The sequence below is a fragment of the Hemicordylus capensis genome, chromosome 2 (assembly GCF_027244095.1).
Source record: "Hemicordylus capensis ecotype Gifberg chromosome 2, rHemCap1.1.pri, whole genome shotgun sequence".
Taxonomy (NCBI): Eukaryota; Metazoa; Chordata; class Lepidosauria; order Squamata; family Cordylidae; genus Hemicordylus; species Hemicordylus capensis.
In genome coordinates, this window is record NC_069658.1 from 277,306,473 (window position 1) to 277,322,315 (window position 15,843).

General features: G+C 42.8%; 1 protein-coding gene and 1 long non-coding RNA gene across 3 annotated transcripts in view; one reads left to right on the plus strand and one right to left on the minus strand.

Moving 5' to 3' along the window:
• Nucleotides 1-15,843, minus strand: part of SUCLG2 (succinate-CoA ligase GDP-forming subunit beta) — a 322,226-nt gene that overhangs the window by 226,127 nt on the left and 80,256 nt on the right. The window lies entirely within an intron of this gene.
• Nucleotides 1,470-8,582, plus strand: LOC128346241 (uncharacterized). Its single transcript, XR_008316859.1, has 3 exons — nt 1,470-1,713; nt 2,921-2,995; nt 8,461-8,582. It is a non-coding gene; the product is annotated as an uncharacterized LOC128346241 (long non-coding RNA).

Sequence of the window (15,843 nt, forward strand, 5' to 3'; positions counted from 1 at the left end):
TGAGGTGGTAAAAAATCCAGTAAACAAAGAAGAACAAAATAAATAATTTTTTGGTCATTTCTCTGGGCTCTGGAGCCTAACCTCCCCAACCCCCACTGAGTTAAGGATTCATTATCTGCGATTTTGTTATCTGCAGTTGTAGGCCAGAACAGAACCCCCACAAATAACGAGGGCCACCTGCATATGCAATTCAAAAAAGGTTCTTTCTCAATACTGTGTGGGCGGGGAGGGGCTTTTAAGCAATTTTGAAGTCCTGCATCAAAAATCAAATCAAAAACCACCACTCATCTTCTGCTAACTGCTTTGCAAATGTCTATAACTGGTGATGGACTTTAAAAGTAACTTCCTCGTCCTCTGCATAAGAGACATTCTTAGGCTGCAGTAAGTCACTTACATAGAAATTAAACAATCAAAACAAGAACTACTTGCTGTTTCAAGGAGAATAAAAATCTATATATGAGGGCCAGGATCTAAAGCTCCATTACACACAAGGAACCCTGCTTGAGAAGCTGCCATAGACTTAAAATTACCTGGACCCATTTCAAACTGGCTTACAGGCAGGCTATGGGGATGAGACTGCCATGGCTGACCTGATGAATGATCTTTAGAAGCACTTGCCTCTGAGGTCTATCATTGACCAAGACCCCTCTTCTCTTGACTATAGGATCGATAGGGTCCTAGCAACCACAATTTTTTGCTAGCTATCAAAGCCAGCCAGCACTTGTATGGTCTTTCAGAAAGAGGAAAAGCAGAAGAGCCATATCAAGAGCAAGCCCTACACACTGCCACAGATGCTGGCAATCCAGCTATGCAACAAACTAGCAACATGTAGACAAAGCGAGAAATGGAATGTCAACATTAACAGGCAGTTTCTTTCCAGTCATTAGCCTTCTGTGCTGATGAGCCAACTTTTCTCCGTCCCTTCCCTTCCTTGAAATACAGTCCAGGTCCCACTGCAGCACTCGGCCATTGTCTGTGGGAGCTAGTAAGAGCAACTCCCGTGAATCCCATTTGCACACCTCAATTGGCTAAACCGCAGAACCTCTTAATTAAGTCCCGAGATTTCCTACCGCCATCTTAAAAACAAAAATAAAAAATTCTAGAAGTCAATGCACAATGATTTCTACTAGACTTGTTTTGCTTTTTGCCCTTAAGGGGACATTTCAGGGTTCTATCTGCACTGAATAAAGATCACAAATGTATTTGCACAAGCTTTTACAAAACGCTATTTAATCTCCATCCCATTCCAGCTGAAGGAGAGCTTGGCTGCATACATGGCCAAGTATGGTTGCCTGCTAGAGTCTCCTCTTCACACACATACTCTGACTGAAATCCAAACATCACTGCAGTAGGGAATGGAGTTGCACAGATGCTTAGAGCTGTCAGAGGTGACCTTGAGGCATAGAGCCAAATTCACAGCATAGTTAGCTGGGGTTTGTGACAGGCTCTTTGTCTGGCTTCGCAGCTGAGGAGCAGCAGGAACCAGCACCTCTTGAGACCAGTAACAAACGGGACACATCCAAGGCAGAGGAAGAGAACACACCACTTAACCCAAGTTGTTCAAGCCCGTGTGCTCTAGGGGAAAAAACTGAAGGGGCTATTTTGAAAACCTTTGATCATAGCACTAACTGAATATGCTGGCACCACAACAGAGAGGAAGGAAACAAAGGAAACAGATCACAAGTTGTTTATCCTTCCGCTGGAAATTAAGAGGTCAGTGTAGTCATTATAATTGAACCGCCCAGGGACTTTTTTTTTGTATAGGGCAGTATATAAATGTACTAAATAAATAAAAATAATAATAATTAGTCATTTTTTGCAGACATTTGTCTGCGTTTGTGAGAACTTAAATGAGTCAGTAACTCATGGAGATTAGCTACAGCATGTTCATTGATCTCTGACACCAGAAAGTATCCAGAGATCATGTTGACAGGGTTCCTGAACAACTTGTACATTAGGCTTCATTCAAAAAGGGTCCCTTTTTATTTATTTTTGGGACAACAGTCAGGATAATGCACAACCATTCAAGGTATTAATGGTAATTTAAGACAAGGCCTGTTGCACTGTAAAAGTATTGTCTTAATTTGAAATCATGTATGTCATAGCCCTTTATTTTTGCTTCTCTCTTTTTGATTTAACATAAAACTTGAGTGATTTAAATTGTTTTCTTTGCTTCTTGTCTTTATTGTTTTGCCTACCATGTAGGCAAAATATATATACATTACAGTTTGATTAGGTATTGGGTTAGGCATTTGTCAATATATCTTTTTTTGATCTAGAAATAAAAAGGAACCTTTTACAATTAATTTTTAAAAATACATTATGTTTCTTCCAGAAATGCAGATACAGCACCACGTTCCCTGTCTGCAAAAGTTGTCCCCAAATAACCTTCAAAAAAATCTCCAAGGGCATCCAATTAAAAATAACTCCCAGGAGCTTTTAAATTCCTTGGAGAGGTCAAGGGCCTGTCTTTTCGCCTAACAGTAGCCTATGGAATACCATGAACACTGATAGTTTTATAACAAAGATTCACAACTGAGTTATGATCTTTTCTGGTACGAGAAGTTGAAACGGACAACATTAGAGTTTCATTTAAAAAATGGAGATCAGATGAATTCATGGACTGTAGGAACGTCAACAACTATTCAGTAGGCTGCCTTTAATATCTTATAGTACCCAATAACAGGAACATGTAGTGACATACAGAGCACTCTGCTAGCCTACTGTGCTATAAAATATCCTGAAGCACTTGCCACTGCTCGAGACAGTCTAGTGAGTTGGATGGATCACTTAACTGACCCAGTACAATTTTTATGTTCACTGTCACAGCTATACACCAACACTGGTTCTATTAAAACAATTTTCTTTAAATAGAGCCAACATTTCCCTCCACTGAATAACAATTGCTGAATCCCTACAGAACTTTATTGTCAGAAGGGGTCCAACATGCCATGATCTCCAGTCACCAAGCTTTGGACAAGACAATTTTATCAAGGTACTAGTATTTTTAAGCCCGTTAAAATAACGGGCGCTAGTACTGTTCCCCCCCACTTTCTTCCTTCTCCCTCTCTCTCACCCTCCTTTCCTTCCTTTCTCTCTCTCTCTCTCTCTTTCATTCCTTCCTTTTCTCTCCCTCTCCCTCTCTTTCCTTTCTTCCCCCTCTTCTCCTTCCCTTCTTTCCTTTCTTCTCTCTCTCTCCATTCCTTCCTTCTCTCTCCCTCTCGCCCTCCTTTCCTTCCTTTTTTTTCTTTCTCTCTCTCCCTCTTTCCTCCCTTCCTTCTCTCTCCCTCTCTGTCCTTTCCTTCCTTCCCCCTCTTCTCCCTCCCTTCTTTCTTTTTTCTTTCCCTCTTTCCTTCCTTTAATGGGCTCGCTCTTTGGGGCTGGCTGCTCCTCCCTCCCTTCCGTCTTTCTTTTGTCCTTCTCCCTCACGCCTTTCTCCTTTTTTTCTCCTTCCTTCCTTCCTTCCTTCTCTCTTTCCTTCTTTCCCTCCCTCCCTCCCTCCTTCTTTCTTTTGTCCTTTTCCCTCCCTTCTCTCCTTCCTTCTTTCCATCTTTCTATTGTCCTGTCTCCCTCTTGCACTCCTTCCTTTCTCTCTCTCTCTCTCTCTCTCTCTGTCTGTCTTTGCCTTCCTCCTTGATGAAGAAAACATGCTAATTGGAAGCTTGATAATATAAAATATGTTTGTTGGCATACATTATGGGGTTGCTATCTTTTAGCAGCATTAAATCATTGCATCAGAGCACTGCCAAAAAACCTCAGTTTTAAAGTTTAAAAAAAGTGCAGTCAGAAAAAGTGCAGTGCAGTCAAAAAAAGTGGGAGAAGGCATACATGTATACCAATATATACATGTATACCAATATATTCTAATCTGGCAAGCAGCAAATGACTTAAAGCAGTATACTTGGACTTATTACTTTAGCCCCACTGAAGATTCAGGGACTAAACCAAATTAAGCTAACATTGAATATTAAAGCACACCCTACAGTTCAGTGGGACTAAACTGGTTTAAGACCTGGTATGCTCACCTGCCTGCCTCCGAGGGTGGGCGGGAAGGGAGGGAGGGGGCGGGGGAAGGAGGGGAGTCGCTGGGGCGCCTTTGCGGCTGCACTCTTGGGCCCGCCTCCGCGGTGGCTACTGCCACCCCCCACTCCGCGCACGGCCCGCAGCAGCACGTCCTTTGCGCCCAAAGCGCCAGTTCGGGCAGAGGCTTTGCAGAGAGAGGAGCTTTGTTTGCGAGCTCCTCTCTCCTTCTCCGATTATGGTCCCTGATCGCCCGACTGACACGGGCCTAAGACGGTGGTGAGGAGGACTCGGGCAGCTGGGAGGGCGGCCGGCGGCCGCGGCGGCAGTAGTTTGGGCCGATTTGGCCCTTAATGAGGTGGGGGGGCAGCGGGGGCGGCTGGTGGCAGCAAGTGAGAGAGCAGCGGGAGGGGTAAGTAAACCCTCCCGCCGCTCTTAAAGGTACCCGCCCACTCTTTTCCCCGCTGCTCTCCCGGTTCCTCCGCTGCTGTCACAACCCTCCCGGTTCCCCCACTGCTGGCTCAGCCCTCCCAGTTCCCCCGCTGCTGCTTCTGTTTTTCCCGGTCCCCCTGCCACTAAACAAGATGGCCGCCTGTGTCTGGACAGCCGTATCTTTCATGGTTGTTCTGGGCATGCGCTCCGCGCATGCCCAGAACGGCCAAGAAAGATACGGGCTGAAGACAGGCACAGGATCACGCTTTAGCTTATGATTATAGAGGATAACAGCAGCAGCTCATACATTACATCCCACCAGGATACAGAGTTCATTGAGGAATGCTTTGATTCGTAGTTGGCCAACAGAATAAATTCATTGTCTAAATATGTTCTAAGGTACTTACAGTATTTATGTTCCATTTATTGCTCTAATTAAGCACCTGAAGGTCTACTTAACTGCACAATGTGCTCTGAAAATTCTAGTCATTAGCTTACTCATTTCATTCCACAAAAACTGCAATATTACGACAACTCAAAATGTGCATTTCATTGCACAGATAATAAAACATTGTTTCATCAGCAAATAGAATGCAAGCCAATCAGAATATCTAATTAGAAGGCAACCACCAAGACCTATTTTGGTAAGGAAAGCATGATGTAAAAGCAACCATTCTGCTTATGTATAATTAATAAATAATAAATTAACAACAACAACAACTTTATTAGTTAGCCGCCCACTCGGAGGAGGGCCTCTGAAGAAGATCATAAGGTCCGGGTTGGGACATTTGCAGCAAGGAAATCTCTCAGGTCACCCAAGTTATTTAGGGCTTTAAAGGTTAAAACCAACACTTTGAATTCGGCCCAGAAACAGTCTGTATCTAAGAAATATGCCTCTCTTGTCAAAGCCCATAGCTATAACACATCATCTGTGCTATACCCACAGAATATACCAACCATCCACAGAGCCTTGTCTTGCTCCTTTAGTTTTGGTGTCCCAGGACTCCTTTGGTGTCCCAGGTTGAGGTGGTGGCCAGAGGTGCTTTTTATTGGCTTTGGCTGATACGCCAGCTGTGTCAATTTCTTGAGATGAGCTACCTCAAAATGGTGGTACATATGCTGATAACTTCTAGGCTGGATTACTGCAATGCGCTGTATGTGTGACTGCCTTTGTACATAGTCCAGAAACTGCAGTTGGTCCAGAATGTGGCCCAGGTTGGTCTCTGGGTAATCTAGGAGAGACCATGTTACTCCTGTGTTGAAATAACTATACCTGCTGCCAATATACAAATCGGTATATGATTCCAGCCAAAATACAAAGTGCTGATTATTACCTATGAAGCCCTAAACAGCTTAGGCCCTGGGTATTTAAGAGAATGCCTTCTTCACCATGAGCCCCACCACCTGTTAGGATCATCTGGAGAGGTTCATCTGCAGTTGCCCTACTCGGGAATGGCCCTTCTCTGCTGCTGCCCTGGACTTTGGAATGCACTCCCTATTGAAATAAGAGCCTCCCCGCTGGCAACTTTTTAAAAGGCACCGAAGACACATTTATTCACCCAGGCTTTTAATTAGATTCATGGTTTTAATTTTTAATGTTGGTTTAAAATGATTTTAATGTTAATTATTTTAATGTTTAAATGATTTTAAACACCCTGAGCAATTTTTGGAAGAGCGGTATATAAATCAAATAAATAGTTAACTAAATAAATCTGTAAAGATTATCTCTCTTGCTAGGGAATACCGTATTTTTCGGACCATAAGGCGCACCTGACCATAAGACGCACCCAGGAGGCGGGACTTGCAGTGCTCTCATGAACACAGCTACAACAAGCTGGACATGGAGCAGCACATTAGTAGCAGCACAGTAAGAAGCGGGCGGAGGGAGAAAGGGAGACGACTGTCACAGGCTGTCATGGTTTTAATAATCTTTTATTTTCCCAGGTACTGGTACATTAAGTCCTTCCCCCTCCCCCCTCCGCGCCGTCATCGCCATCGAGGTAATCTGACTCCTACTGTTGGCGGATGCTATCCCGCCTCCTTTTGTGTCATTTGACGCAGGGTGTGTGGCATGTCAGAGTGGTGGGCGGCAGGCATTGCCTCGGCGCCTGTCCGTACGGCATCGCTGATGGAGCGACTCTGGCTATGAGGGGCGAGGAGGTCTGACTTCACCTCCAGCACCTGATTGGTTTGGTGTGTCTGAGAGTGGTGGGCGGGCGTTCCCTCAGCGCCCGTCCGTATGGCGTTGCTGATTAAGCGGCTGTGGCTATGAGGGGCGGGGAGGGCTGACATCACCTCCAGCACCTGAACTGTAAATTGTAAGTACTGTAAGCGACAGTAAGCGAACGCAGCAGCGGGCGACAGCGCATGGGACACCACGGGCAAACAAATATCCTTTTACAACAGCCTTGCTGGACAGCATTCGGACTATAAGACGCACCCTCATTCCCCCCCCACTTTTTTGGGGGGGAAGTGCGTCTTATGGTCCGAAAAATACGGTACATAGTCTTGACTTTTTAGAGTATAGAAAAACAAGCTTTAGCCTTCTCATTAATTGATTGGCCAAAGTGAATGTATGTAATCCACATTCAAATGTCTGCCCACTCACAAAAGGAACAAACATTGCAACCTAACCAATAAGATGCATGTAATTTATTTTTAAAGATTATGCAGGGTTAGGGCTCTATTCCTATCTCCAAGGAGGAATCTTCCTTTGAAAATTATGACTGATTTCATGAGTAACAATTGTTGCTATTAAAAGCTGCACAATTGCAAATCTTTCCACTTTTTGACCAGCTCCAATGCATTGTAACATTATGACAATGGTTAGGGCTGGAATGTCTATTATATGTTTTGAAAAAATTGTTTGTATAAAATAGTCATACTTAGGAACATAGAAAACTGCCATATACTGAGTCAGACCATTGGTCTATCCAGCTCAGTATTGTCTTCACAGACTGGCAGCAGCTTCTCCAAGGTTGCAGGCAGGAATCTCTCATTCAGGGAAACCCATTCACATTTCTTAAAAGAGTGTGTGATAGCCAAAAGAGTGTGGCAGGGAGTAAGCAAGTTGTTAGAGTGGCCTGATTTGGAAAAACAGACTTGGGAAGAACTAACCTTGGATTTGAGTGATAGAACCTCTTTTCGAGGTCCCAGAAAGAAACCTTCAAGGAAACGGGATGGAACAGGTGCCCTCATACTAGGGAATTGGAACATTCCCCTTCTCGTAATCAAGTTAGTAAATCTGTATGTCATTTAATGCAATGCTCCTCCATAGGAATAGGGAGGGAAGACGCAACCAAGAGATTCACGTGGATGAGACAGTAAATCTCTTCTCGAAAAGTTTGTATGGTTATGTGCAAAAAGACAAGAGTATCTCTTCTAAACAGCAACGGGACAAATTAGGGGAATGGACGTTGTACGTAACCCCCGATTACCTGATGTGCCTTGTAATCCCCCATCCCCGAGTTACAGTACTGCCTGCATATACTTTATAACCCTGCGGGTTTCCAAATCCTTGTGTGTAAATCTTTGTAGGTATATGATGTACAAACAACCACTTTGTATATAACTGTGCTTTGGCAACGTACTGTATGATTTGGTAGTTAGTTGGTTCAATTAAAAAATCTTATCCTATTTAAAAATAAATAAATCTTGTCCTATCTTGGAGAAGCCAGGGAGGGAACTTGAAACCTTCTGCTCTTCCCAGAGCGGCTTCATCCCCTGAGGGGAATATCTTACAGTGCTCACACATCAAGTCTCCCATTCATATGCAACCAGGGCAGACCCTGCTTAGCTATGGGGACAAGTCATGCTTGCTACCACAAGACCAGCTCTCCTCTCCTCAGACCAGCTCTCCTCTCCTCAAAGTGTCATTTCGTGTCTGTAGGTCATCTATTTCCTATTTTATACCAGAACATGTTGGGTGAATGGTTTAATTTGTATTATTATTTTTAGGAGAAATTCTGAACATAATCGACAGATTTTAACTGTTATTGTTCTCAACAGATTTTTAGTACTCAATCAGATCAGTAATTCAAAGACAACATCACGCTCAAGAGAGACAGAACATCTTTCTCAGATTCAAATTTACCATTTATGGTAATTATTCAATTAAAATAATATTTGAAATTGAAATCCTACAAATGTCAAACTGTTTTTACTTCCCTTTTGCAAGCACATTAATTAAAAAACCCTATTACGTATCTTTAATTTCTCTATCAGTGTAATCTATGCAAAACAGCTTTGCCCAGTCAACAACAGGCCTCTCCTCTTATATAGTGCCATATAAAATAGGAGGAGCTACAGCAACATGATTTAGAGGTAACCCACTCTCTTTTTGTGATGCAACAGAAAATTCTGTAGACACCACAAGAAGATCCTTAACTTTAGGTCCTGGATGCAAAAGGTTTAATACAAGTTGAGCACAGGAGAACATTTACAAGGATTCTTATTGCAACAACAGAAAGTCTTGTGGCACTTTAAAGACTACATATTTATTCACTGTAGCTTTGACAAAATCCTACTCAATCAGATGCAACAGTTGGTATTGCCTATAAAAGCTCATGCCAATATTTACTTACTTACTACTTTTATGTAAGACTTTCTCCCAAAGTACTCAAGGCAATTTTCATTTTGTAATAATGGCTTACAATCAAAGGGTTAAACCAGATGTTATTTGTTTTAAGCATGTTTGGAGCTAGCATGCTTGTTTTTACACTCAGCAAATTGCAGTAGGATCACACACACATACTCCAATGTATCAGAACCACAGTTTAGAAGGGATGAGATTCATCCCTTTGCCACAGTCACCATCCCAAACAAGACTGGGGTGGGAGGTCTACCATGGTTGCTATTTGCCCTTGGCAAATGCTCACACCAACATAAATGGGAGCTTCTTTTTTCAAGGCAAATAGAAACCGTGGGGGAGGTGGAACTGGGATTGTGGGGTGTAGAGTATTGTACCCCATTCCCACACATTGTGGAACTGATCCAGCTCTTATTTACTAAATAAAAACTCAAGCACGCTAGCTTCAATCGCACACATAGAACTAGCAATTAGTTTTACCCTAAGGAGCACGGCACAGTAGGGATGGAATTGAGAGAGAAGATGGAAACAGGTACATTCGGGCACAAACTCTTTCACAGTGTCACACACTGACCAGGTGGAATAGCTGTAGGTAGAGGTGATTCTACCAGGGAAGAAAGCAAATGACATCTGGTCCCAGCTGGTCCAATGGAGACTGCCTTGGTGCCTCATCTTTCCCTCTGAGGTAGCCAGATGGAGTAAAGATTTCTTAGCTTTTAAAGTGCCATGAGACCCTTTTGGATTTGCTGCAAAAAGCTAAGAGGGTCTAAAGACCAAAGGTCTTCTAGTTTTCTGCAACAAACTAAATGACCTTTATTTATTTTTACGTCCTGCATGGTAGATGATAGATGAATACAACATCACAGATAATTGAGGGAATTATTGTTTGTCTTTTATTTATCACCCAATAATAATGTGTATGGATGTATGTTTCACTTTCTATATAAAATTCCCAAGACAATTTACAATAAAATCTTATATCAAGGTTAGTGCCTGTGTCCTAATCCTAAACAAAATTCCCTGGAAATAAAAGCAAGCAACTATTCCCAAGAATGATAGCATAAAGAAAACATAAAAGTCTAACACACTGAAATACAGAAACACATACTAGCAATTTTTATTTATCACTGTTTCCTTTGTAGACCACAAAGTTTTAAGCTTTTCAGCTTGAATTTTTTTTTGTAAGACAGGCTTTCAATCACGGTTTTTCACAATTCACAAACTCCTTATGATAAATGAACTACTGGTGAAGATGAATGAATGCAGCCTACCACTGTATACAACAATCATTGATTATCTGTACACTTTGGAAATCACTGAAAATTGACTGTGTATTAAAATATCTGCAGAGCTAAAGAATACTTGTTGTTTTAAAGTTATATTACAAGTACCAAAGAAAGAGAACCTTAAGGGAAGCCAGAAAGAGGTGGAAAATCTCTCCCTTCTGAATAAGGAAATTTAACCTACTGGTATAAATGGGATTTCTCAAATCCCAACACAGTAAGCAATTCCTCATTCAAAAACAAAGCAAACAAACAAAACAACAACAACAACAACAACAACAACACACAAAACTAGAAAAGCACAAAATGCTTTATCAGATCTTAACATGCGCAGCAGAGGGCGGGGTGTGTGCAGCTTTGCACCAGACAGGGGCAGTGATAAGCGGTACTGTAAGCCATTGTTCCAGGTATTAAAAAATGCATCCTGGCAACCTCCAAGCCTTTTAAGTGTGACTATTGAAAATCAATACCAGATATTTAGAAGCTATCTTGGGCAAGAGAATCACAAAGCAGCTCCTCCATCTCTAATCCTCCACCATTCCAATTTGTCAATAGAAGTGTCCTCTAGAGGCCCTATGATGACACAGGGACCTTTGAGGAATGCTTCCATTTGTAGATGGGAGTGCTGGGTGAAGCAGTGACAAGTCTCTTGGCTGACTCATGCTACTGATGCCAAAGGGAATGGAGGGGCCAGGCATTGGCCCAGTTAGGTTGACCCTTGGCTTGTGCTTGAGCTGGCTAGCTTCTGACACCATCCTTGGAGGTCAAACAAAAGAACTTTCAGTAAACCAAGGATGCTTTTAGGCTGTGTAGTATTTTTAGGCCAGGATTGAAGAGGCTAGTAAAAGTTCTTCTCAGATGCCAATTCAAGAAAATGGCTCTTGGTCGCCTCAAAGTATCTGACTATTTCAAAATAAATCACAGTGATCCATCAATTCTGAATGGCAAGCTAGCAGCCAAATACAACTGGTGCTTGCCACTAGCCCTACCCTCCTCTAAGGAGAGGGAAGCAAGAGGTCTTTTGTCTATCATCACACCAAGCATCAGAATGCAGAGCAACTGCAGAGACAAATCCCCATTCTCCTCTCCAGCTTGGAGACAGAGCAGGGTCAGGGACCTGTCCCTGTTGCATTCACCTTCACACGGACCCAGGAAGCGCAAAAACGGTCAACATTAGTGATCAAATTTGTACATCACTTACAAAGACTGTTAACTGCCTCTGGATTCCTAGTATGTAATTTATAGTGGATGCCAGCAAGTTATGAGGCATAATTGTTCCTATTTTAGCCAACACAGCCCCACCTGTTTTTTGTAAGAAAACGCCAATCACAATGCATAACAGAATAGTTTCATGAACTCACACAAATTGAGATACAACTTCATCTTACCACCACCGTCACAAAACGCTGAATTCCTACTCAAAGGTGCTCAAAGGCCTCGCCTACTCTAGAGCAGCAAATTTACACCCAAAAAGTCTTCACTTTTTGTACCAATTAATCTCCAAGTGATGTCCATGTTAGGATCCAGGGCAAATCATGCAGTGCACAAAGATATCTTTTACTGGATAGTGACAAAAACCAACAGCTGATATTCCCCACTTTATTGCAGCCTTGTATCAGGGCAATAAAATACAAAGTTTGAAAAGAAACCCTACATTTCTCACACCATCCATCTTATAATGTAGCATACCTTCTCCCCCTGAGACTTATTAAACAGGCTGCTTTAATTTGGCAGGGAATCAAAGCAGCATGTGAATCCAGCTCTTGCATCAGGTAGCTGCCAGCTGTACTGCTTATTCTGACAATCTCCTTCATGCCACAGCTCACTCCTGTCAACAACCTAGACGTTCGCAGCAGCATTATGCCAGAGGTAGCAACACATACTGGCCTGTCAATGACAGATGGACAGCAAGGTAAACGGGGACTGGAACACGGATCACTGGATGTCATTTGAGAGCCTCTTCTTTAAAAGAAGAAGAGTCGAGAGAGAGAGAGAGAATATAAAGATACACCATATCTGCTTTTAAGCTAATCTTTCATTCAAAACAGGGCATTTCCATCTTCTCTCCATAGCCACTCTCAGGGTTTCTTTTATCTCTTTCTTTTTAAATAATCTACACAGAGAATTCTGTTTTGGTTGGATATTATAATACTGCTTTATACATAAATGATAAAAGACTATGTTGAGTCTGTTTATAAAGCTTAGCTTTTGTAAGATTTTGCAAAATTGTTTTTTCTATTGCTTAGTTATTTTAAACAACTAAGGACAGCCTGCTGGACCAGAATGACTTCTCTTTCTTCCAGCAACTTGCTTTCCAAAGTAGCCAACCAGATGTCTCCATGAAGGCCAGAAGTTGTGCCTGAAAGCAACCGCTGCTCCACCCCGCCACTCCACACACAATTACTGATCTACTGCCTCTGTGTGGAAATGTTGTTGTAATATGTCCAGCCAGTAGGTGGTACTAGAATTTCCTAGTGGTGATCTTAATTGGGAACAGAGTCCCTTCCTTCTTCCTGCCTGAACCTTTGTTGAACTGGTCTCTTTCTGTTACACAATCAAGTAGCCTTGGCCTATAGAGGCTGCATGACAGCCTCTGAACATGGATATTCCATATAGCCACTATGACAATGATAAACGCAACCTACATTTGTGCAGGTATCTGTTTTACGCCCAGATCATCAAAGCAGTGGTCAGGCCCTGCTGGAAAGCTCCTGCAACATTTAGATGTAAAATCTTCACATGGGTTTGAAATAGTCTTTGGGCAAGATTCACAATGCTGCTGAGCTGCATATTGCTTCTGGGTACTATACTGACACCCTATCCCCTCAGCCCCAGCTAAGAGGTTACTTGAAATCAAGATATCAAAAAGTGCAGTTGCCATGAAGTGATCTGCATCATTGATGTAACTTGTGGGACTGGGGTTGATGGGGCTTCTCTGCATGTGCAGCTGCAGGATACAAGAAAGGCTTGCACTAGTTTGAGTTAATGGCTGTGGACTAGCCTGAATGGCTTCCACACTGGAGAACAACACCATGGAGAAACTTGGAGAGAGTCACAAACTTCCCTCCTCATGGCGGGAACCCATAGGAAGGCGTAGGATTACCCAATTCCCCCTCCCCACAAAGTAGGGGTGCATGTATGAAGTGGATGTGAAAAGAACAACTAGTGAGATAACTCAAGAAGGGATTGGAAAGAGTCCACCTTGAGAACAAGGCAACCAAGGCAGAAAGCTAAGCTTCCGCATCTCAGTTTGCAGAGTTTGGACACTGATGTAACCTACTGCTGACTTTAAGAATAATCTGTTATCTTCTCAATTCCATCCAGTGCTCAACCTGTATATTTACCTAGATAAACCAAATATCACAAAGACACTATCAGTCTACAGCAGGCATTCTCAAACTTGGGTCCTCAGGTGTTATTGGACTTCAGCTCCCATAATCCCCAGCCTCAGTGGCCTTTGGTTGGGGATTATGGGAGTTGAAGTCCAATAACACCTGAGGACCCAAGTTTGAGAATCACTGGTCTACAGCAACTTTGTTCCAAAGGAAACCCGAGTCAGACATGCTGAGGGCTCAGGGAACTTCTCACTGCTTGGGGAAGTGGGACCACTGAGGCAGCACAATGCAACATACGGAGACCGAAAAGAACATTCAATAGTCTTGTGGTGGGGTGATGGGGGAAGAAATGTACTGCATAAAGGGCTAAAATCTCATTATGCTTGCACTGTCTTTAGTTTAATGGACTTTCATCTGGTACCTATTATTGCAATCGTGAATAAAGGCTATCTGTCTTGGAACCAAGCCATCAGTGTTTTTTGCCTCCCATCCTTAAAGCATACATGATTTGTTAGTTCTGACAAGGCTGCTATTTCTCACAATTTGTTTACCCAGCCTTCCAAATATGGGATAGTTGCACTTCCAGTAGAACCATTTTGCTAGTTCCTATCTTTTTACTATCCCCTTTATGTAAATTAATGCTTCAGCAGCCACTTGTATTAAAGAAGAGCAGCTTCAAGAGCAGGCAATTTTTGAGAGGCGGGGGAACAGTGGTAAGCACTTCACTATTTACACAGCAACTCCTTCCCCACCTCTGCCCTATACGGGAACAGAGACATATGCTTGTGAGAGTAATGATCTAAAACTTCATAGGATAAAATACAGCTTGGGCAAAGTTGCAGGGGTAAAGCACTGAGCAGGAAAAGGGTTAAGCATGCACAAACACGTCCAATCTCCATTCCAGATTGTCCCCTCCTGAAGCAGCTCACAGAATCCGTCTATAATTATATATTTCATGCATGTTCATAGAACATGAGTTCTGCTCTTCAGACACCAGATAAATATTTCTAAGCAAGTCACAAGTTTAGGTACACTTACAGCCATCAAGTGTCCAATAGTCTCTCAATTTGCTATTTTAACTTCACCTTCCTAGTCCTGGATACAGAAGTCAGCGGTACTATGGTGGCAGCTATCTTCCTGTACACATTTACATAATTTACGGATTCCTACATTTATGGATGTGAATCTGAACATCTTGAAAAACAAAAAGGGAGAAGAAGAGGAGAACTGCAACCTTGAATCGGGCCATGGGGATCCTTTCAATCCCTCCGATTGATGGGGAAATACACTCCACGGCAATCCAACTCATGCTGAAGTTGTGGGGGAACCACAGTACCAATTAGTGCTGGTAGAAGGAGAGAACATAGTAGAACTCTGATTCCTTTAGCCATGGTGGAGGGGAGAACATGCCCACTACAGTTCACAGAAAGGGCTAAGAGCACTGGTGTAGTGGAGCTGGAACATGGCAACTCACCGACCCAGCACTTCTCCCACTCCTGGGATGCTGCTGGGTTGCTACCCATTGCCCCACTCGGTCTGGTGGGCCTCTTGCAGTGCACATTTTTATTAAGAATGTGGCCAGCATACGTACTGACTGCTGCCAGCTGCCACTGCTGCCCCACACATTGCCACACTGGGCAGCAGTGGCAACCGCTGGCAGCAGCCAGTGGGGAAGGGGGCACTAGCTGACCCCGCACAGACAGGGCTGGATTAAGCTAGTGCAGGACATGTAGCATATGTTATAAAGGGGCCTTAAATTTTTTTTTTAAGCACATAAATATTAAAACATAAATTATTTACTTGCATAGTAAAGTAATTCCATTTTTTCATTTGCTATATTTTGGAGTATGGGAGACCAAGCCACAAACTCACACTTACTACAACAGTGAACATTTATATACCGTTTTCCAATCAAAATTCTCAAAGTGGTTTACATAGAAAAATAAAGAGTGGATAGATGATTCTCTGTCTCCAAAGGGCCCACACTCTACAAAGAAAAATGTGGTAGGCAGCAGCAACAACCACTGGACAGATGCTGTGCTGGCCCTCTCTTAAAAGGCACATTTAGCAGAAAAGGGATATTTATTGGAAGCTAGACGTGTGGGGCCCTCGAAAATGCGGGGCCTGTATCAAATGCTACATTTGCTACTACATTAATCCACCATAGCGCACAGAGCATATGTGC